General features: G+C 47.4%; 2 long non-coding RNA genes across 2 annotated transcripts; both read left to right on the top strand.

Annotated features, from left to right (window-relative positions):
• Positions 1–897: 897 nt before the first annotated feature.
• Positions 898–1,827, top strand: LOC141023266 (uncharacterized). Its single transcript, XR_012183958.1, has 2 exons — positions 898–1,138; positions 1,328–1,827. It is a non-coding gene; the product is annotated as an uncharacterized lncRNA (long non-coding RNA).
• A 13,028-nt stretch (positions 1,828–14,855) lies between these two features.
• On the top strand, positions 14,856–15,785 carry LOC141023260 (uncharacterized). The gene is made up of 2 exons (XR_012183940.1): positions 14,856–15,096; positions 15,286–15,785. It is a non-coding gene; the product is annotated as an uncharacterized lncRNA (long non-coding RNA).
• Positions 15,786–21,875: the final 6,090 nt, after the last annotated feature.

Here is a 21,875-nt window from a genome sequence, read left to right as displayed (position 1 = left end):
GGCTGCATATGAGAATGTGCCAGTATCAACATAGTCAAGCACCTCCACAGAAGGATTAAAGTACTCCATATTATTTCTTTCTCCACAGAAAAGTCCACCAAGCTCCAGTTCTAGTCTAAATAAAGGAGCATCCACACTTTGTCCCATTGCTGCATCACAAACTGCAGCCACAAAGTGCAGAATGTATGCACAAGCATCAACACAACTCAAAAAACACTAGTTAACTGGTTTTTTAACAATGAACTGCACAAACAGAGTTAACCGAATAAATTCAGTTAACTGCACCTTGAAGTTAACTGAATAAATTTAGTAAAGTACTCATGTAGTGGCATTACTAAACTACTTATTCAGTAGTATTGCGCAAATGATGTGAAGCTATGCCCCACATTGCCTGGTTGAACTACAAAATTCAGATTTTTAGCACTACATTGCCTGGTGAATCTGAATCCTAGAACAAAACCCTAAGACAAATTGCACACGCATTGCCAAGCTATTTGCACATACTGCGCAAAACCCTACCTTCTGGCCGAAATAACATGCAACATAAGAACCCTAGCTTCTGGCCGAAATCCCCAACCTCACAGCCCAAAACCCTACACTGAAATCACCGCCCAAAGCACTTGCTTTACGTCGCGGGAAGCACTATAGCCACAACCTTCCACCATACAGACCTGAATCGCTCTCCAAACAGACCGGTCCGTCGGTGGTGCGGACAACACTGGAGGAGGAGGAATGTAGCGGAGGAACAAAGCAGAGGAGGACGACGCACCAAAATCGGAGGGAAGACACCGTGCGGGCGAACTTGGTGAGCGGAAGGAGGCGGCTGCAGACCGGCGGTGAGCTCCGGTGACGTCGCCATGGATGCTGACGTAAGGTAGCAGCCAATGAGAGCGGACGGCGACACCCAGACAAAGGAGAAGTGGACGACCGAGCGAATGATTGAGGGAGACAAAATCAATTCAAGTGGTATATGCTTCGACGGCCACGAGGTGTTCGACAAGACCAAGGAGGAGCTGTTCGACATGGTCATTGACCTCAATAGCAACTACAACGTTCCCCACAGCATGAAACGGAAGCACTTGCTCCTCTCGCAGCGCCTCTCCTCACAAATCCAGCCTAGACCATACGACCCAGCCTGGTAACAACTACTCCCTACTTACTGCTGCTGCACTATCTATCTACTTATTATTTATTTGGATTTACACATATTCATACTATGTATTGTTTGCTTTTAGATTTGTCTCTAATAGATTTATACATTACATATATCTGGCCTGGCCTGGTCTTTGAGAACTCATCTCATCTGTATTGTGTTGTTGTACCGTAGGCGTTTCTGTCGACGCACCGAAAGACGCAATACTTTCTACAAGTTTGTGGGGGTGACTACTTGTGACCTTGTCGGCTCAGCCGGCCTCTTCTTGCTCCTACACGGACCTCATCATCGACCAAAGAAGTGGGTTGTCGACTGGTGGGACAAGCTAACCAGTTAGAATCCATCCATCCATGCCCTGCTTCAACAACATATACTAGCTAGAATGCCAACAAGACTAGCTTCCTTGTCATGAGGTTTATGTTAATTAGCTTTGCTTGGCCACCAATTAAGTGCTATTATATGTTTTTTGTCCAACGATTTGTACTCGTATTTATACCAGAGCTATGCTAGGTGTGCAACTGCTTTACTACTCAACAAATGTTGCCTCTTCCAATGACGAGCCATACGACTCTTTCGAATTCTGTAAACATCAAGTATGAAGTCAGTGTATCAGAACTTCCTCATCGGAACACCAGCTGCTGGTTTGCCTAGCTGAAATTGCGTAAGGGCCATCAGTCTCTTGTTCTACTTTACCATGTGGGCAAAAGAAAAATGTTCTACACTCACATAACAGATAGTTTTACTCTGAAGCTACACACTAAAGAGTGTCTAGTATTCCCTCTGTAAAGAAATATAAGAGCATTTAAATCACTAAAGTAGCTAGTGATCTAAACACTCTTATATTTCCTTTCTGAGGGAGTACATTGCAATGCGGTACATCTAGCTCTATGCTCATTCCACCTGGGAAACACTGTAAAAGATCCAATGAAATCAGACACCCTCCCCAAATTTTGTCTCGGATATGGACTGATTATGAACCTGCACAAGCATGTTTTGAGAGCACAAAACAGAAGCAAGGTAAACAAGCAAATCCGTGAATATTATTCCATTATTGCACATTTAAATCTGTACAAAACCCTGACGAGCCCTTGGCGGCTGGTGGAGAAGTTCCGGGCGTACTTCGACACTTGAGGAAGGTCGTGCGTATGATGATGAGAATAAAAGGATTTCTAGTAATTTCGATATAGTAACATAATGTTGGATCCAGTCCTTTTGAATTGTCAGTTTGTCCATCATGATTCTTGGGAAGAGACATTGGCAATAATTCACCTTGGACAATTTATTTATGAAAAAATTGTATGTCTATTTAAATCGCACATAAAAAAAAATCTCACCACCTTGGTCTGCTGGCTGCAACACACACACATCAACATTGGTATTCCCTCCTCCCATAATATAAAATCCTAGCTTGCAAAACGATCTTATATTAGAGACAGAGGGAGTTCGTTCCTCCACTGGCTATCAATTATCGCAACTGAACTTGAACTTGAACGACCAGGGCTTTCCTACATAAAGTTGTGCTTAAATTTCAGTACCAACCAACTGAAGTGAAGTGAAATGAACATGCATGGTGTGAATCAACCAATCGACAACATGGCTGGACGTCCACAACCAGCCGCGTGCAAAAAACAAGTGCAAATTGGTGACATGGAACTTGGCCAGCCGGAGATGATGGCCTCTAGCTAGAGCAGATAAATGTCATCATAAATTTATGACATGACTACTCAGAATTTTTGCCTACTTTTGTAGATGGCTGGCAGCAGCTGTGAGAATCGAGTGTTCACCAACGTGCCCGAGGGGTTTGTCAAGCTCCTCGTCTCCATCACCAAGCTCGCGATCGGGCCAGCAGCTCGCCCGGAGTTCACACTCTACCAGCACAAGCTCAGTGACGACGTGTCTATGCACTAGGCTGTGGTGCAATTCAAGGGAGGACGTTCTCCTGCTCGCCACTTCCGTTTTGTGGGAAGGGCCATGCCTACGGAGAGGCATGCCATGCAGATGGCTGCCCGTGAGGCGATAGCTCGCCTTCGGGACATCCTTCCTACGATGAAGACTCGTCGCTACCGCTACCTCCCATGCCATGTGCCTTACACCAGCCACTATGCGTTTGCCTGCCATCGGGGAGAACGAGATGAAGCCATCGAGATGGTTGTGGAGTATCTCAAGGCTCTGGAGGAGTCTTTCGACAACCTCGTAGATGATCTTGTGGCTGCCCGCATGGACTTAGTCCGGGGCGGTCCTGCCAGCAGGAAGGAGCTTCTCAACACGGCGCCGCCCCTGAGATTCGTCTCGTCTTCAGCCTCTTATGCACCGGCCATTTTGGCCACTGCTCGCCGTCTGCCTACCACTGAGGAGTTCGACCGAGTCATCGCTCCTACTCCAGTCAGAGCCGCACCACCTGCCGCACACGCTCTACCACCAGTCGCCCCCGCACCATCACCGCAGCGCAGCGTCACGCGCCAGGAGCCAGCTAGAGAGGAGGTGGAGGTTGATTCTCCTGGACCGCTGAGCCTTGCCATCGGCAAGGGGAAGGAGATCTTCACCATCTCCGACTGACAGCACCGAGTAGCCGCGTGTTATGCCTGCCTGTATGGTGTGTTGTTTTATCTGTACGCTAGTTTGTATTGGTGTGTTTGCTGCCTTCCGGAGTAGTACGCTAGTTTTTAATAACATGTCAGGATTGTGTACGCGCATCCTGAGTGCTGTATCACGTGTTTGCTTTTCGCATGTAAGATTTATGTTAAGCACTTCTTCTCCATAAAAAATCATTTGTGTTTCTTTGAAAACCTTGAAGCCTTTTTGATTATTGCCTTTGCGAGATTTTTCTTGTGCTACACAGTTTTTCTCATGGGTTTTGCAAATAATACCCCAGACTGGAAAAATGTCTCGCCCGTGGACTCGCTCCATGCCCAATCAGCCAGAAGAGGTTTACGGGACACAGACCAGCAACAATTTCACTCAGGGTCAGTCCAGCCAACAAGACAGCGAAGCAGCACTGTCTCAAGTATGCCGTCTCTTCGAGCAAAGCCAGCAACAGCACCAAGAGATGATGAACCATGTCATCAATATGGGAAACCACCGTGAACCCTATCAACCACATTCCAAGTTATCCGAGTTACAGAAGACTCGCCCCTCAACTTTTGCTCACACCGATAGGCCGCTGGAAGCCGATGATTGGCTTCGTGAGATTGAAAGGAAACTGATTATTGCTCAGTGCTCAGATCATGAGAAGGTGCTTTATGCACCACACTACCTTATTGGAGCAGCCGCAGCATGGTGGGAAAACTTCCTACACATGCATCCCAGGGAACACAACATCACCTGGGAAGAGTTCAAGGAAGGCTTCCGTGGGGCACACATCCCCAGAAGCATCCTAAAGATCAAGAAGAGAGAGTTCGATGACCTGAAGCAAAGAGGCATGTCAGTGACAGAGTACAACGGTCAGTTCACCCAGCTGTCTCGTTATGCCTACGACGAGCACATGACAAAGCAAGAAGATGGAAAAATTCCTGGACGGCCTGGCACCAGCACTGAGATGCCAACTGATTGTGCACACCTTTCCGGATTTTAAGACGCTGGTGGACAAGGCCATCACCTTGGAGAATGAGCGCCGTAGTCTGGAAGATATCCGTAAGCGGAAGAGGGACAAGACGACTCTTGCCCGCAGCAACCGAGGCAAGACTGAGGTCCCAAGGACATACGCAAGGAGATCCACGACTACTGAGCCAAGGCCCGTCGGACAGTTTCATGCCAGGGACAAGGAGTTCACATACCGTCCAGGGGTCACCTGCTATGCTTGTGGTCAACAAGGGCATTATGCTAAACAGTGCCCGAAGCCAAGAGACTCGGCACCCAAGCCGAACAATGGTGGAAACAATCCAGCCCCCAAGCGCAACAACTTCAACCCCAGCAACAACCACAGGAAGGGTCACCTGAACCATGTGACCAGGGAAGAAGCGCAGAATGCCCCAGACATCGTGCTCGGTACGTTCCCTGTCAACACAGTACCTGCCACGGTTTTGTTTGATTCTGGAGCTTCCCATTCGTTCGTTTCGAAGAGTTTTGTTTCGCAACACGGTTTTCCGATACTTCCCTTGGAAAAATCTATGATCATCAAGTCCCCCGGAAATAAGCAAATCGCTCAAGGTTACTGCCAAGGAGTGGTCATTGAGTTCGAAGGACTACAATTCCACGCGAATCTCATCGTGTTGGAAAGTAAAGGACTGGATGTCATTTTAGGGATGGACTGGTTGACCACCAACAAAGGATTCATCGACTGTTTCAATCGCACAGTGATTCTCACTCACCATCACGGCAAGACTATAAGAGTTTCCGCTCAAGAAAGGCCACGATCACAGAAACCAAAACTGAACAAAATGGACATTGCAGAACTGAGAAAAGTTCCAGTGGTATGCGAGTTTCCTGATGTGTTCCGGGAAGAACTGCCAGGCATGCCACCAGACCGAGAGATAGAATTCAGCATTGAACTAGCACCTGGCACCGCTCCCATCTATAAGAAGCCGTATAGAATGGCACCCTCAGAATTGGTGGAGTTGAAGAAGCAGATAAAGGAATTGTTGGACAAAGGATTTATTCGAGCCAGCTCCTCACCTTGGGGTTCGCCTGTGTTGTTCGCCAAAAAGAAAGATGGGACACTGAGGCTGTGCATAGACTATCGAGCCCTCAATATGGTCACCATCAAAAACAAATATCCGATGCCACGAATAAATGATTTGTTTGACCAGCTCGCACAGGCCAAGGTATTCTCAAAAATTGATTTGAGATCGGGATATCACCAATTGAAGGTACGGACGGAAGATATCCCCAAGACAGCTTTCACTTCCAGATATGGGTTATACGAGTTCACAGTGATGCCTTTTGGACTAACGAACGCCCCCGCATATTTCGTCCACCTCATGAACAAAGTGTTCATGAAATTCATGGACAAATTTGTGGTGGTATTCATTGACGACATTCTGGTTTACTCAAGGACACCAGAAGAGCATGTTGAGCACCTCAGAATTGTTTTGGGAGAATTGAGGAAACATCAGTTGTACGCCAAATTTAGCAAGTGCGAATTTTGGCTAAGACAAGTTGGTTTCTTAGGCCATATACTGAACCAAGAAGGCGTGGCCGTAGACCCAAAAAAGTCAAGGCCATACTAGACTGGAAGCCACCCGCCAATGTTACTGATGTGCGGAGTTTTCTGGGAATGGCCGGATATTACAGAAGATTTATTGAAGGTTTCTCCACTGTGGCAAAACCTATAACACAGTTACTCAACAAGGACAAGAAATTTGTATGGACGGAAGCATGCGAGCAGAGCTTCCAAGAACTCAAGAAGAAGCTGACAACCGCACCGGTCTTAACTGTGCCAGACATACACAAGAGCTTTGAGGTGTATTGTGACGCATCCCGGAAAGGACTTGGATGCGTACTAATGCAGGATGGCAAGGTTGTCACATATGCCTCCAGGCAGCTGTGAAAACATGAGGAAAATTACCCAACACATGACTTGGAGCTAGCAGCAGTCATACATGCACTCAAGGAGTGGAGGCACTTTCTGTTGGGAAATCGCTGTGAAATATATACGGACCATAAGAGCCTCAAATATATTTTCACACAGCCAGAGCTGAATTTACGCCAACGACGCTGGTTGGAACTGGTCAAAGACTATGACGTCGGCATTCACTACCACCCAGGGAAAGCAAATGTAGTGGCCGATGCCCTTAGTCGAAACCCCAGCACGGACAATGACGGTCCGCAAAACTTGAGGCCTGAGTTTCAGCGAGAGTTCGCTAGGCTCAACATGATGTTAGTCTCTGAGGGCACCGTATCGAACCTGGAGATACAACCCACCCTGGTGGAACAAATTAAGAAGGTTCAACAGGGACATCCCAGCATCGAAGGCATAAAGAAGAAAATGAATCTTCGTAAGACTTCCGAGTTCGTCACCGACAGTGAAGGAACATTATGGTACCGAGACAGACTTTGCGTGCCTAACATTGAGGAACTCAAGCAACAGATCTTGACGGAAAGCCACACCGCTCCATACTCGATTCATCCTGGAGGAACCAAAATGTACAAGGACATTCAGGAAAGGTTTTGGTGGCACGGTATGAAAAGAGATATAGCCACATTCATTGCTTGTTGCGATTCATGTCAGCGCATCAAGGCCGAGCATCAAAAGCCAGCAGGGCTACTCCAGCCAAACAGGATACCAGAGTGGAAATGGGATGAAATAGGAATGGATTTCATCGTCGGACTACCCCGATCACAGCGTGGGAATGACGCCATATGGGTCATCACAGACCGACTAACCAAAGTTGCTCATTTCATTCCCGTGAAGACTACCTACTCCACACAAAGACTGGCAAAACTTTATCTCTCCCGTATAGTTTGTTTGCACGGAGTCCCAAAGACTATAATATCAGACCGAGGCACCCAATTTGTCTCCAAATTTTGGGATCACCTACAACAAGCTCTGGGAACACAACTGGCTTTCAGTACAGCATACCACCCTCAGACTGATGGACAAACAGAACGTGTGAACCAGATCCTAGAGGATATGCTAAGAGCCTGTGTGCTCACCTATGGATCCAGTTGGGAAGAGAGTTTGCCGTATGCCGAATTTGCTTACAACAACAGTTACCAAGCCAGCTTGCAAATGGCACCCTTTGAAGCATTGTACGGACGGAGGTGTCGTACCCCACTGAATTGGTCAGAAACAGGTGACAGCCGTATCTTCGGCCCAGACATGCTTAAGGAGGCCGAGGAGAAAGTTAAACAAATCCGGGACAGACTCAAGACAGCACAGAGCCACCAAAAGAGCTACTATGATCAGAAGCACCGTGAGGTCAGCTTTGAACCCGGTGATTCCGTATACCTCCGAGTATCTCCTATGAGGGGTCTACAACGGTTCAAAATTAAGGGGAAGCTAGCCCCAAGATTTATTGGACCATTTTGTGTAAAGGCACGAAGAGGCACGGTAGCCTACCAACTAGACCTACCCAAGGAGCTGTCAGACGTCCATGACGTGTTCCACGTCTCACAGTTAAGAAAATGTGTGAGCAACCCAGAAAAACATGTACCTCATGAGGACATTGATATGCAACCAGATCTCACCTACAGAGAAAGGCCAGTAAAGATTTTAGAAGAGTCTGAACGGAGGACCCATCAGAAAACGACAAAGTTTTTCAGGGTTCAGTGGAGCAACCACACTGAGGATGAAGCTACATGGGAAAGGGAAGATTTCCTTCGGGCAGAACATCCATATCTATTTGAGGATCAGCAGAAATCTCGAGGACGAGATTTTTCCTAAGGGGGTAGGTGTTGTGACACCCAAGTTTTTATTTGGATTTTTCAAATGATTTTATTTGACTTGAGGGGAGTGATTTAAATTTTTCTTCAAGAGAACTCTCACTCTCAAATATTTTTCTTTATGGAAAAAGTTTTATTTGGATTCAACCAAGATCTGTCTTTGGTCTTGGAGGTTCTTGCTTTCCACTTGGACTCAAGACAAAATATTTTCACTTGGGAAATGACTTTTGAAAATCTCCTTGAAATTTGCACTATGGCTTTTGGAAAATCCTTTGCCACTTTCAACAATTCCTTCTTGCCATGGCCTTAGTGCAAATCCCCTCTCCTAACCCTTTCCTCACCTTTGGATCATGATTTGCATCAAATCCAGCAAGTTGAACCTCCCCATGTGATTATTTCCATTTATATTCTATTCAAATAAATTTCTGCCTTCTTTCCTAGCACTTGGAGATTTGCAAAGGAACTCCACTTTCTGTCTTGATTTTTGCCCCCAAACCTTTTTCCCCTCCTAGTCCTTTGAACCCTCAACCAAGAACCATGAAGATCCACTGGTCTTCAGTTCAAAATTTTCAAACTACACCTGCTGCAAGTTTGGACCAGATTTGTCAAATTTGGTGAAATTCATTCAAAACCTTCTCCAAAAATTCCAAGTAAAATCAGGCAGCCTCTGGGTGCATTGAGTGGTCACCTCACCAAGTTACAGCTCCAGAAAATTTATCTCATTGCAAAATCTTTCTGTCGAACACCTGCAATGCACTGTCTGTATCAAGTTCAGAAAAATTCAGAGATTCAGTCAGTGGCTTGCTGTCGTTTTCTTCAGAGAAGGACGTCGATCTTGCGAGTACCACTGCGTCGCCTTGCTCCTCGTCCCCGCCCTCTTGTTCCTGCACCGCACGAATGCCTGGCGCCTTGCGGGCGTCGGCGACGAGCAGCAGAAGGTGCGCCGCCCCGTGACCGACGCCGGCGGCGGCTTTGCGGACGCCAGCGGGAGACACGGCGCCGACGACGCCACCCAGCGCCGCCCAAACCACCGGAGCTCGCCGCGTGGCCTTCCACTCCCCCGAACGCGCTGCCGCTCTTGTCGTGAACCGCAGGGCGCGGAGCGCGCTCTCTGCCGCCGTTGAGCCTGTGCGGTCACCTCACCGTGGACCGACGCCATTACGCCAAGACCGACCCCGTTTAGCTGTGAAACGACTCCAGTAACCTCCACTGATGCTGCCTGGCCACTCAAACCTCCTGCCAATCCACTGCTCCGCCGTAATCGCTCGCCGGAGATTCTCCGTTCACGGCCACCCCGTCGATCTGCCTATAAATAGAGGCCCCGAACTTCAACTCGAGCACCCACCACCCCTGCACTCCCCCTAGAGCAAGCCTAGCCACTGGTAGAGCCCCGAGGAGGTCTCCTTCCTCGACTCCGGCCGCCGCGACCCGCCACGGGATCCAGCCCGATTCGCCCCCGTGTGCGCTCCTCCGCCTCCATTCTCTTGCCAGTAGCTTCACCTTGCATCCCTCGTTCTGACCCGCGCCTCAATTCGTAGTTTGCAGCCCTCCACCGGAGTTCCCCATCCTCACCCGAGCCGCCGTCCGCCGGAGATAGTGTCGCCGTCGATGTGGTGCTCCCCGTTGGACGAGTCCACCACCCACCGACGCGGAAGAAGACGCTGAAGCTCTTGGTACCCTCCGTTTCTCCTAACTCGCCGTGGTTCGACGCCGGCGTCCACCGCAGTCTTCGGGCGCCGACGAGCTTTTTAAACCTGACAGGTGGACCCCGCCTGTCAGCCTCTATTCTACTCTCCTTCGAACCGTTTTCTGTTGGCGCCTTCGGGCAAATACGTTTTCTCCTTTGCGCTTGCGCATTCCCAACCGAAGCGTTTTCTGTTTTCTCAGTTAAAACCCTGGAACTTTTCTGTTTCATTGCAGATAAGTCCCTGAACAGAAACCTTTATAACTCTTTAATAAAAAGGTATTTTTGAGTGATTCTTTTTCTGACAATCTTCAAATTTTGTCTAGTTTTTTATGGGATTTATTTGAAAAATATTTGGAAAAATTTCTGTGCATGTGTTGGTTTTCACGTTAGTACCCGTTTCGTGATTGCCGTAGGTTCCGGAAGAGGTGAAGGAGCCGCGAACTTCGCCGAGCTAGACTCCGACTTCTCCGAACCAGGCAAGCATGTTTTGAACATTTGATATGACAGGTGTTTTACATGTTCACGTGAGAGTTTGTGCGTGGCATATGAGTGTCGGTAAATACCTCGTTGCTTGTAAGGCAACGACCCGGTTGTTCCAAAGTCGCGATGATCTCTGATGAGAGATGGCCTAATCATGTGGTGACATGAAGGGCAGCAAGGTGGTACTGTTGTAGCATACCAGCCTTGCGTCATCCGACTTTCTCCGAAGTTAACATGGTTGGAGCCACGTTATCGTTCTTTTCCCGCATGTTCCAAAGTTGCGATGATCTCTGATGAGAGATGGCCAAATCATGTGGTGACATGAAGGGCAGCAAGGTTGTACTGTTGTAGCACACCAGCCTTGCATCATCCAACTTCCTCCGACGTTAACGTGGTTGGAGCCACGTTACCATTCTTTCCCCTTTCCGTGCTACCACATGTCTCATTGCCAGGATGCGGTTTAGTAAGTTGGTAACCTCTTTCCATGTACACACCAAACAGAGAGGCCGGGATGATGGTACCTTGGCCCAGGATTAAAGCCAGTCATCCGGTCAGGGGGCATGGGTGTGTCCGGTTGGGACCGAGAGGGGGGGCACCCCCTTAGAGCGCGCGTATAGAAATTTGATCCCATGCTACGCGAGGTTGTAGCCTCCCCGTCTCAAGGTTTTTCTTGAATGTTGCCGAGGGTGATCCCTGGCTTCGGATGGTTGAATTGGGTGTGTACTGGTTAGACGTGTTTCTTCCAAAACACCGTAGACGGAACTAGTCCCCGTGACTACTGAAATTCGTTGGCTGTGGTTAAGTACAAACTCTGCAGAGTCAATTCTTTCCAAATCATCGTATCCATGATCAAGTACTGAAAACATTATATCCTTATCTATCCGCGTGGAGAACTTGTTCCCGGTGAGCAAGCTCAAGTGGTAAATCCAGATTTATTGTCATTCCTGTGGATGGACTAACCTTATAATTATCTCATACTTGTGATAATTTATGTTCCCGAACTATTGTATTATTGAGCTGTATCACAAGCCCTTTATGTGACGTGGCGCAGACGTCCGACTGTGGCGTGTTCTTGTTTCTTACTTTAAATATAAGCCCTTTATGTGATGTCGCCCAGACGTCCGATTGTGGCATGCACTGTCTTTATTTCCTGTTATAAGCCCTTTATGTGGTGTCGCCTCGACGCCCGACTGTGGCATTATTATTCCGCATTTTTCCGCTCGAGGAGTCTTTCAGACACTCGTTTGGCACCTGTATTATTATTCCGCATTTTCCGCTCGAGGAGTCTTTCAGACACTCATTTGGCACCTGTATTATTATTCCGCATTTTCCGCTCGAGGAGTCTTTCAGACACTCGTTTGGCACCTGTATTATTATTCCGCATTTTTCGCTCGAGGAGTCTTTCAGACACTCATTGGCACCTGTATTATTATTCCGCATTTTCCGCTCGAGGAGTCTTTCAGACACTCGTTTGGCACCTGTATTATTATTCCGCATTTTCCGCTCGAGGAGTCTTTCAGACACTCGTTTGGCACCAGTATTACTATTCTGCAGTTTCCGCTCGAGGCGTCATTCAGACCCTCGCTTGGCACCCAGTATTTATTATCTCTATGTCTGAACGCACGGGTTTACTTGTTCATATGCTTCATGTTTGCATTTGTTATGTCTTATGTCCGAACTGTCTTGCGAGTACTTTCATAGTACTCACCTAGCTTGTTGATTTGGCCAGATGTTGACGAAGGCGATCTCTTGGATGAAGAGTTTGATAGCGCGTTAGACGCCTAGAGGAGTCCCAGTCAGTCCTGCGCGATCCCGGATTTTGGTCACTTGTTTTGTATACGCTTCCGCCACCCGCAATAAGTCTTCTCGAGCCTCACTCCGACGCTCGATGAGCTGTAGTCTTGTGGAATCATATCACTCGCTTCGCGGTGATATTTCCACCACCGTTATTATCGTGAGTTAGTAGTTTGCCACCCTATCCGCCGTCTTGTTTTAGCGGCGTGCATGTAATAAATTGTTGGGCAGTCTCTGCTCAACCTTGTATTATATTTAGTACTCCTGGTATTTTTCTTCTGTGACCAAGATATTGTCTACCAGTGAGAAGGAATTCTCCCTCGCTGGTCCGTAAAAGGGATTGGTCTCTCAATAATTATTTTATTGAAAAACCGGTCGTGACATAGACTCGGGGTTCTTGCTCCTTAATTCATGTCCATGATCCCATAGCCTACTGAACTGCTCTTCCTCATCACCATGGACCTCATTAAGTGCTTGCTTTCTAGCCCTAGTTAGCTTCCATCTATTATGAGTAATATTGAATTCCTTAGTTATTTTCCTCAAAAAGTTCCAAGTGACATCTTCTGGTCATCTCTGAACTCATCCATGAAAAACATGCACATGAATTTAGTTGTCAAATCCTTTAACTTCCATTTCTTCCGGCACATATGCTCCCCATAGTAGGCGTTGATGACAAATCCTCCAGTCATGTTGTCATTGCCATCCTAAAGCAGCCATGGGCAACCTCTCTGACAAGCTGCCTCTAATCTTATCTTGTCATTTCATCTTCTTGATTTGTACTCTATTCCTTATTGAATATGCAGTAAGATCTTTCCTCAGCTCAACCACATCAGCAAATACCATCCATACTTCAAATAGAGGGGATTTCATGTCCACCCTGGAATTGAAAGCTTTGAACTTGTACTTAAGTTGCTCTTTTTCTTTAATGGAGAGGTTCAGATCTTCATCTTCAAGTACATAGTCAGGCTCCACCTATTCCTCCTCTTGCTTAGCTTCTTCATCAACATCAAAGTCAAAGTTGTCTTCATAAAGATCATCATCTCCATCATCTATGTCATAATCACTGTCACTGAAATCTGAGTCTGAAAGCACTACACCCCCAGACTTGAAATTAGGCTCTGCGCCATCAGTTAGCAAGGTCTCTACTTTTGTTTCATTAGTCAGCAAGTTCTCTGCTTCCATTTCATCTGTTGCAACCACTGAAATTGGATCTTCAACATTGACTGAAATGAGGCTATGAGAAGATGCTACACTGGCTGCAACAACATTTGAGTTGGCCATTCTGACAGGACTCTGAAGTGATAGCATTGTACATATCAAATCTTCCCTGAAATTAGTGATGAAATTTGAATGGTCAACCATGATTGCAAGCACCTTATGCTGAGCACTAGCTCTGGTCATTTGTCACACATCCTCATCACTTCCAATTCTCACCATCACATCTGAAATTGTTTTCTCAGGTCTGCACCAATAAATGATGTGCTCATTGACAGGATATCCCAACCATATTAGGTGCTCTTCAATGGCTGCATATGAGAATGTGCCAGTATCAACATAGTCAAGCACCTCCACAGAAGGATTAAAGTACTCCATATTATTTCTTTCTCCACGGAAAAGTCCACCAAGCTCCAGTTCTAGTCTAAATAAAGGAGCATCCACACTTTGTCCCATTGCTGCATCACAAACTGCAGCCACAAAGTGCAGAATGTATGCACAAGCATCAACACAACTCAAAAAACACTAGTTAACTGGTTTTTTAACAATGAACTGCACAAACAGAGTTAACCGAATAAATTCAGTTAACTGCACCTTGAAGTTAACTGAATAAATTTAGTAAAGTACTCATGTAGTGGCATTACTAAACTACTTATTCAGTAGTATTGCGCAAATGATGTGAAGCTATGCCCCACATTGCCTGGTTGAACTACAAAATTCAGATTTTTAGCACTACATTGCCTGGTGAATCTGAATCCTAGAACAAAACCCTAAGACAAATTGCACACGCATTGCCAAGCTATTTGCACATACTGCGCAAAACCCTACCTTCTGGCCGAAATAACATGCAACATAAGAACCCTAGCTTCTGGCCGAAATCCCCAACCTCACAGCCCAAAACCCTACACTGAAATCACCGCCCAAAGCACTTGCTTTACGTCGCGGGAAGCACTATAGCCACAACCTTCCACCATACAGACCTGAATCGCTCTCCAAACAGACCGGTCCGTCGGTGGTGCGGACAACACTGGAGGAGGAGGAATGTAGCGGAGGAACAAAGCAGAGGAGGACGACGCACCAAAATCGGAGGGAAGACACCGTGCGGGCGAACTTGGTGAGCGGAAGGAGGCGGCTGCAGACCGGCGGTGAGCTCCGGTGACGTCGCCATGGATGCTGACGTAAGGTAGCAGCCAATGAGAGCGGACGGCGACACCCAGACAAAGGAGAAGTGGACGACCGAGCGAATGATTGAGGGAGACAAAATCAATTCAAGTGGTATATGCTTCGACGGCCACGAGGTGTTCGACAAGACCAAGGAGGAGCTGTTCGACATGGTCATTGACCTCAATAGCAACTACAACGTTCCCCACAGCATGAAACGGAAGCACTTGCTCCTCTCGCAGCGCCTCTCCTCACAAATCCAGCCTAGACCATACGACCCAGCCTGGTAACAACTACTCCCTACTTACTGCTGCTGCACTATCTATCTACTTATTATTTATTTGGATTTACACATATTCATACTATGTATTGTTTGCTTTTAGATTTGTCTCTAATAGATTTATACATTACATATATCTGGCCTGGCCTGGTCTTTGAGAACTCATCTCATCTGTATTGTGTTGTTGTACCGTAGGCGTTTCTGTCGACGCACCGAAAGACGCAATACTTTCTACAAGTTTGTGGGGGTGACTACTTGTGACCTTGTCGGCTCAGCCGGCCTCTTCTTGCTCCTACACGGACCTCATCATCGACCAAAGAAGTGGGTTGTCGACTGGTGGGACAAGCTAACCAGTTAGAATCCATCCATCCATGCCCTGCTTCAACAACATATACTAGCTAGAATGCCAACAAGACTAGCTTCCTTGTCATGAGGTTTATGTTAATTAGCTTTGCTTGGCCACCAATTAAGTGCTATTATATGTTTTTTGTCCAACGATTTGTACTCGTATTTATACCAGAGCTATGCTAGGTGTGCAACTGCTTTACTACTCAACAAATGTTGCCTCTTCCAATGACGAGCCATACGACTCTTTCGAATTCTGTAAACATCAAGTATGAAGTCAGTGTATCAGAACTTCCTCATCGGAACACCAGCTGCTGGTTTGCCTAGCTGAAATTGCGTAAGGGCCATCAGTCTCTTGTTCTACTTTACCATGTGGGCAAAAGAAAAATGTTCTACACTCACATAACAGATAGTTTTACTCTGAAGCTACACACTAAAGAGTGTCTAGTATTCCCTCTGTAAAGAAATATAAGAGCATTTAAATCACTAAAGTAGCTAGTGATCTAAACACTCTTATATTTCCTTTCTGAGGGAGTACATTGCAATGCGGTACATCTAGCTCTATGCTCATTCCACCTGGGAAACACTGTAAAAGATCCAATGAAATCAGACACCCTCCCCAAATTTTGTCTCGGATATGGACTGATTATGAACCTGCACAAGCATGTTTTGAGAGCACAAAACAGAAGCAAGGTAAACAAGCAAATCCGTGAATATTATTCCATTATTGCACATTTAAATCTGTACAAAACCCTGACGAGCCCTTGGCGGCTGGTGGAGAAGTTCCGGGCGTACTTCGACACTTGAGGAAGGTCGTGCGTATGATGATGAGAATAAAAGGATTTCTAGTAATTTCGATATAGTAACATAATGTTGGATCCAGTCCTTTTGAATTGTCAGTTTGTCCATCATGATTCTTGGGAAGAGACATTGGCAATAATTCACCTTGGACAATTTATTTATGAAAAAATTGTATGTCTATTTAAATCGCACATAAAAAAAATCTCACCACCTTGGTCTGCTGGCTGCAACACACACACATCAACATTGGTATTCCCTCCTCCCATAATATAAAATCCTAGCTTGCAAAACGATCTTATATTAGAGACAGAGGGAGTTCGTTCCTCCACTGGCTATCAATTATCGCAACTGAACTTGAACTTGAACGACCAGGGCTTTCCTACATAAAGTTGTGCTTAAATTTCAGTACCAACCAACTGAAGTGAAGTGAAATGAACATGCATGGTGTGAATCAACCAATCGACAACATGGCTGGACGTCCACAACCAGCCGCGTGCAAAAAACAAGTGCAAATTGGTGACATGGAACTTGGCCAGCCGGAGATGATGGCCTCTAGCTAGAGCAGATAAATGTCGATAAAGGGTTTCCTCCACTTTATATTATAAAGCAACTATCCACAGATGAGAACCAGTTTGCTGGGGCTGCAGCACAAACAAGCCTAAAAAACGAGAGAAAGAAAGAGAAACAAATGTTGACACCGACAGATCAACGAAGTGAGGACGGCCGATACCCGTTGCATCGTCCGGAGAAGTTCTACCGCACTCCTAGCACTCCAAAGCCTCGCGTACCAAGCAACACCTTCGGGAAGGAATGCGACGACGACGCCGCTGCTGCCCGGACAAGTCCTAGGGTTTCCCCTGGTATGCGGATGGTAGCAGGGAAGGGGTATCACCGACGCCCCTCAGGAAGGTTCGGCGGAGCCCGCGGGCGTAGCCGCACCGCTAGGGATTTCTCCCGCCCCGAAACAACCACCGCCACCCCGGACGATTGGAAATGCACCACCCAAGATGCCGCCCACCAGCCTGTGCCACCACGGTCACCGAACCAACTTCGCCGTCTCACTGAGGCCACCAACATGAGACATCGAGGGAGAACGAGGAGACAACAGGCTTGGAGACAACCGCAACACAGCCGACAGGAGGGGACAACGTCCACCGCCGCCCCGAGCCAACTGGACGCAGCGACAGGGACTTACCAGGCCTCCACAGGCCCGGCCGGATCCCAAAGGGTCCGGACAGTCCCTGCTGCCACGCTGCAGCACGCTGACCGCCGGAGCCGTCACCACCCGCAGCCACTAACGCCTCGCCGCCACACTAGGGAGACGCGCCCTGAACCGCCGGCCCACCCCCGCCCAAATGGGGCCCGAAAGGGCCCAGATCTGGGACAAGCAGGCTTTGCCAGCCAGCAGCACACCACGTCGCCCTGCAGCCAACGACCACGCTGCCGTGTCAAGGGCGCTCGAGGCCCACGGGAACCCTGCCGCCGAACAACACCGCAGCCAGTCGAGGAGCGCCGCCACCATCAGGGACCCCCCGCGCCCCCCTACACGCGCGGGAAGGAACGGCCTGCCGCCGCCAGTGTCGCGCGGGCAGGGACCGGTAGACCACGCCGGCGGCGGCAGGGGAGAAGGACGGGGAGGGGGCTGGAGGAGAAGGGGATCGGGGGTTTGTCCATCTCCCGCGGGGTAGGGGCGAGCGAGTGAATGGAGCCTTCGTGTTCCGCCTCTCCCACCGCTCGAGCAAATAAATAGAGCAATGAACATTGCTTACAAATTATGATCTCATTCGTGAAACATTGTGAACAGTTAAATCACGCGAGCCTGCAGTGCACCTCCCTGTTTAGTTAAAAAATCTTCACGAGACGACAGTGATAAATATTGCAACTCAAAATCAGAGGGCAAATGAAGCGGAGATGACTGTGAGGCTAGGGCGGCGGCGGCGGTAGAGGCAGCAAAATGATGAAGGCAATGTCAAACGACATCGGGTAAGAAGAGGCGTTCCTTTCTAAAATCCATGCCGCAAGGCAGTTCCTTTCTAAAATCCATGCCGCAAGGCAGTTCCTTTCTGGATGGGTGAAGCACATGAGTGGTACGTATAAGAAAGAAAATGAATGACTTGCTGTCATTATTGATGACCTCGATAAAATCACAGAGACTCACACTTTGCCTCAACAAGAGATTGCGATGAAAAATCAAGCCAGTGAGAAAATTGTGCATCTGTTGAGAGAGGACGAAATCAAATGGTACCGAAGATCCAAAGCCAATTTCATCCTGGTGGGAGATAACAATACACATTACTTCCAAATGCTCGCTAACGAGCGACATATGAAGAAGTGTATTTTAGCCTCCAACTGGAAGAGGGACAAATCTAGGGCCAAGAAGAGTTAAAGCGATATATAACGAGATACTACAAGTCTCTGTTTGGGGCTTCGAAGGCAAGGAATTTTACCCTCGATGAAGATCGAACGGATAACATCCCTTAAGTCACACGGAAGAAAATGGCATACTCACGGCACCTTCCTCCGAAGAGGAGATCAAAGCTGCGGTGTTCCAAATGGAACATAACAAAGCTCCAGGTCCTAATGGTTTCCCCGTAGATTTCTATCAAAACTTCTAGGACATTACCAAGTCCGACCTTATTGAGTTGTTCGACTTTTTTCACGCATGCCAACTTGACCTATCCAGGATAAATTTTGGTCAGATAATTTTGTTGCCTAAAATTAAGGAGGCCTAATTTTGGTGAGATAATTTTCAACACAAGCACTGAAGGAGGGTGTACTCCATCACTACATTCTTTGAAGCCAGCGCCGAGATATCCACACACAGCACACAAGTCCGGAAGACACTCATACCTGACAATGAACACCTCCTGCTTCTTCCCCTTAACAAGAGTAACAACATTTTTGAGCGACTTGTTGACATTAATCTTAACTCGCACCCTGAAAAGGTTGCCCTCGAAGTCGTGGAATTTTGGCTCAGCATAAACATATTCCCCAACCTTTGCTGCCAAGGATTTCAGTAGCGGATAGTATCCATTTGGGAGGTCGTGGATTTGTATCCATATCTCAAGAGTATCTTAGGGCAAAGGAAGATGGTCTGGTGAAGCCATCATAAGGTGCCAACATGACAGTGTTGCCGCGTAAAATCCAAGGCCCCTCCTCCATCACTCTCTCCAAATCCCAAAGACAGGAGAACTGCAACGTGTACAAGTTATCCGCCGAATCTTCACCTCCTTGTCCAGGTCCCACGCGACCCTCATGTTCTTAAGGAACCAAAAATGGCAATAGTTTTTTTTTCATATGAACTTGGGCTATGGCCATCCACTGCATCATCCTTTCCGGGATCGCCTCCTCATCGTCAACCACAACGTCGTCGAGATCCTCTCCGGAGAGCCCCTAACTCCTTTAGCATCTCCTCGACCTCGCACGTGTTCATCCCCGAGCTCGAATCACCTTTTTTTCTTTTGAGGGGAGGACTGAAAAAGGCCAAAGTGGACCGTGTACGTGGGATGGGCCTCGTGCTGGAGTAGGGGCGAGCGAGCAAGGGAAAAAGAGCTTCGTGTAGACTAAAAAATGAACAAAAAAAAGGAAAAGGAAAAGGAAAAAAGAGCTCCCCTAATAGATCTCCATTCTTGTTTTCGTGTTGGAGACGGAAACGAAGGCACCTCCCTCTGATCTGAAATATAAACTGGAGTAGAATCGATTGATTGGATCATCAGGCATCAAGTGAAGAAATTGATGGCAGCGGTGATGAGATTCGGCCTCGGCGGTGCCGCTCTGCTCCGGCAAGCGCCCGTGGCGGCGTCAAGGGTGCAGCTTGCCCACACCACGCCCTGCAGCCCGGAGGAGATGACACTACTAGAAAAAAGGCTGTTAGTGGCGCATCAGTTTTTGCTATTAATGACGCACTATAGGTGCGCCACTATTAACACGCCACTAGTAATAAATAGTAATGGCGCATCTCTGGTGTGTCATTAGTATCCCAGATAATAGTGGCGCACCACATAGTGCGCCATTACTATGTCCAACAGTGCGCCATTACTATGCCTCCTAGGGAGCCATATTTACCTTCACGTATGCCCCCAAGTGCGCCATTACTATGCCTCATAATGCGCCACTGGTATTTAGCATTGGTGCGCCACTAATGCTCAATATGGTGCGCCACTACTATGAATATTAGGAATTATTATTTTTTGCTTTTCTGGTATTTGCACAGGTTACAAAATATCTGGTATTTGCACAGGTTACAAAATACGTTACACAACACAGAATATAAACATCACACAATAGAATTCATCATATTAGTCTCCAAATTCGAAATAGCGAATAAAGTTCAAACATTAGCCAAGTTTAGGTCTCGAGACATTAGCAAAGTTCATCATATTAGCCGAGTTTGTCGTCACATTACAAAGTCGATATCGATCATCTAAACTACCATCACATAGAAGAGAGTTGCGGTCACGATGAGCATCATCGCGATGAAACTGGTCTTCATCCGGTTCCTCCTCCGCTCCCTCCTCTCTCCCTCTAGATAGCGCGCGTATCTAGCTTCCGCCTCCACCCTAGTGGTGTACCCTTTGTAACTGTTACCGCTGAAACGGTGAACCTGTCTCCGACACTCCTCCCAGTCGTCGTAGACTCCGGGAACCTTACCCTTGTACACGACATACGACGGCATCTCTATGCACTAGACAAAAAAAATGTTAGTAGCAATTCACAGATAATATATAAGCAGTATATAAGTATGCAACAAAAGGATCGGAAGAGAAAAGCAACACATTAATAGCACGATTCATGGGCCTACTAATAAATAGCATCCATTACATATAAGTTGAACGACTGTCCAAACTAAAGAGACATACAAGTTCATTAAAGTTTAATTACAACATGAGCTAATCGATATTTCAGAACTACATAGCATCATTACTTTCGACTCAACTCACGGACCGGAGCGTGGATGAAACCGCCTGATACGTCTCCAACGTATCTATAATTTATGAAGTATTCATGCTATTATACTATCCTTCTAGGATGTTTTATATGCATTTATATGATATTTTATATGATTTTTGGGACTAACCTATTAACCTAGAGCCCAGTGCAAGTTTCTGTTTTCTCCTTGTTTTAGAGTATCGCAGAAAAGGAAAACCAAATGGAGTCCAATTGACGTGCCACTTGACGGAGATCATTTTTGGACCAGAAGAAGCCCATGGAGTACCAAAAGCAGGCCAGAAGAGTCCCGGGCTGCCCACGATGGTGGGGGCGCGCCCACCCCCCTGGGGAGCGCCCCCCTGCCTCGTGGACAGCCCGGAGACCCCCCTGACGTGAAATCAACGCAAAACTCTTCTATATATATATCCAAACTTCCAGAAAGAAACCTAGATCGGAAGTTCCGCCGCCGCAAGCCTCTGTAGCCACGAGAAGTCAATCTAGGCCCTCTCCGGCACCCTGCCGGAGGGGGCCATCATCACCGGTGGCCATGGAGGAGTATCCCGGAGGGGCCATCATCACCATGAAGGCCAAGGACCAGAGGGTGGAGGCCATGGAGGAGGAAGCACAAGGGGGAGAACCTCTCCTCCTCTCTTCCGGTGGCGCCGGAGTGCCATCGGGAGGGGAATCATCGCCACGGTGATCGCTTCATC

Source organism: Aegilops tauschii, chromosome 1, assembly GCF_002575655.3.
Source record: "Aegilops tauschii subsp. strangulata cultivar AL8/78 chromosome 1, Aet v6.0, whole genome shotgun sequence".
Classification (NCBI taxonomy): Eukaryota; Viridiplantae; Streptophyta; class Magnoliopsida; order Poales; family Poaceae; genus Aegilops; species Aegilops tauschii.
This window is presented reverse-complemented; position numbering and strand designations above follow the sequence as displayed.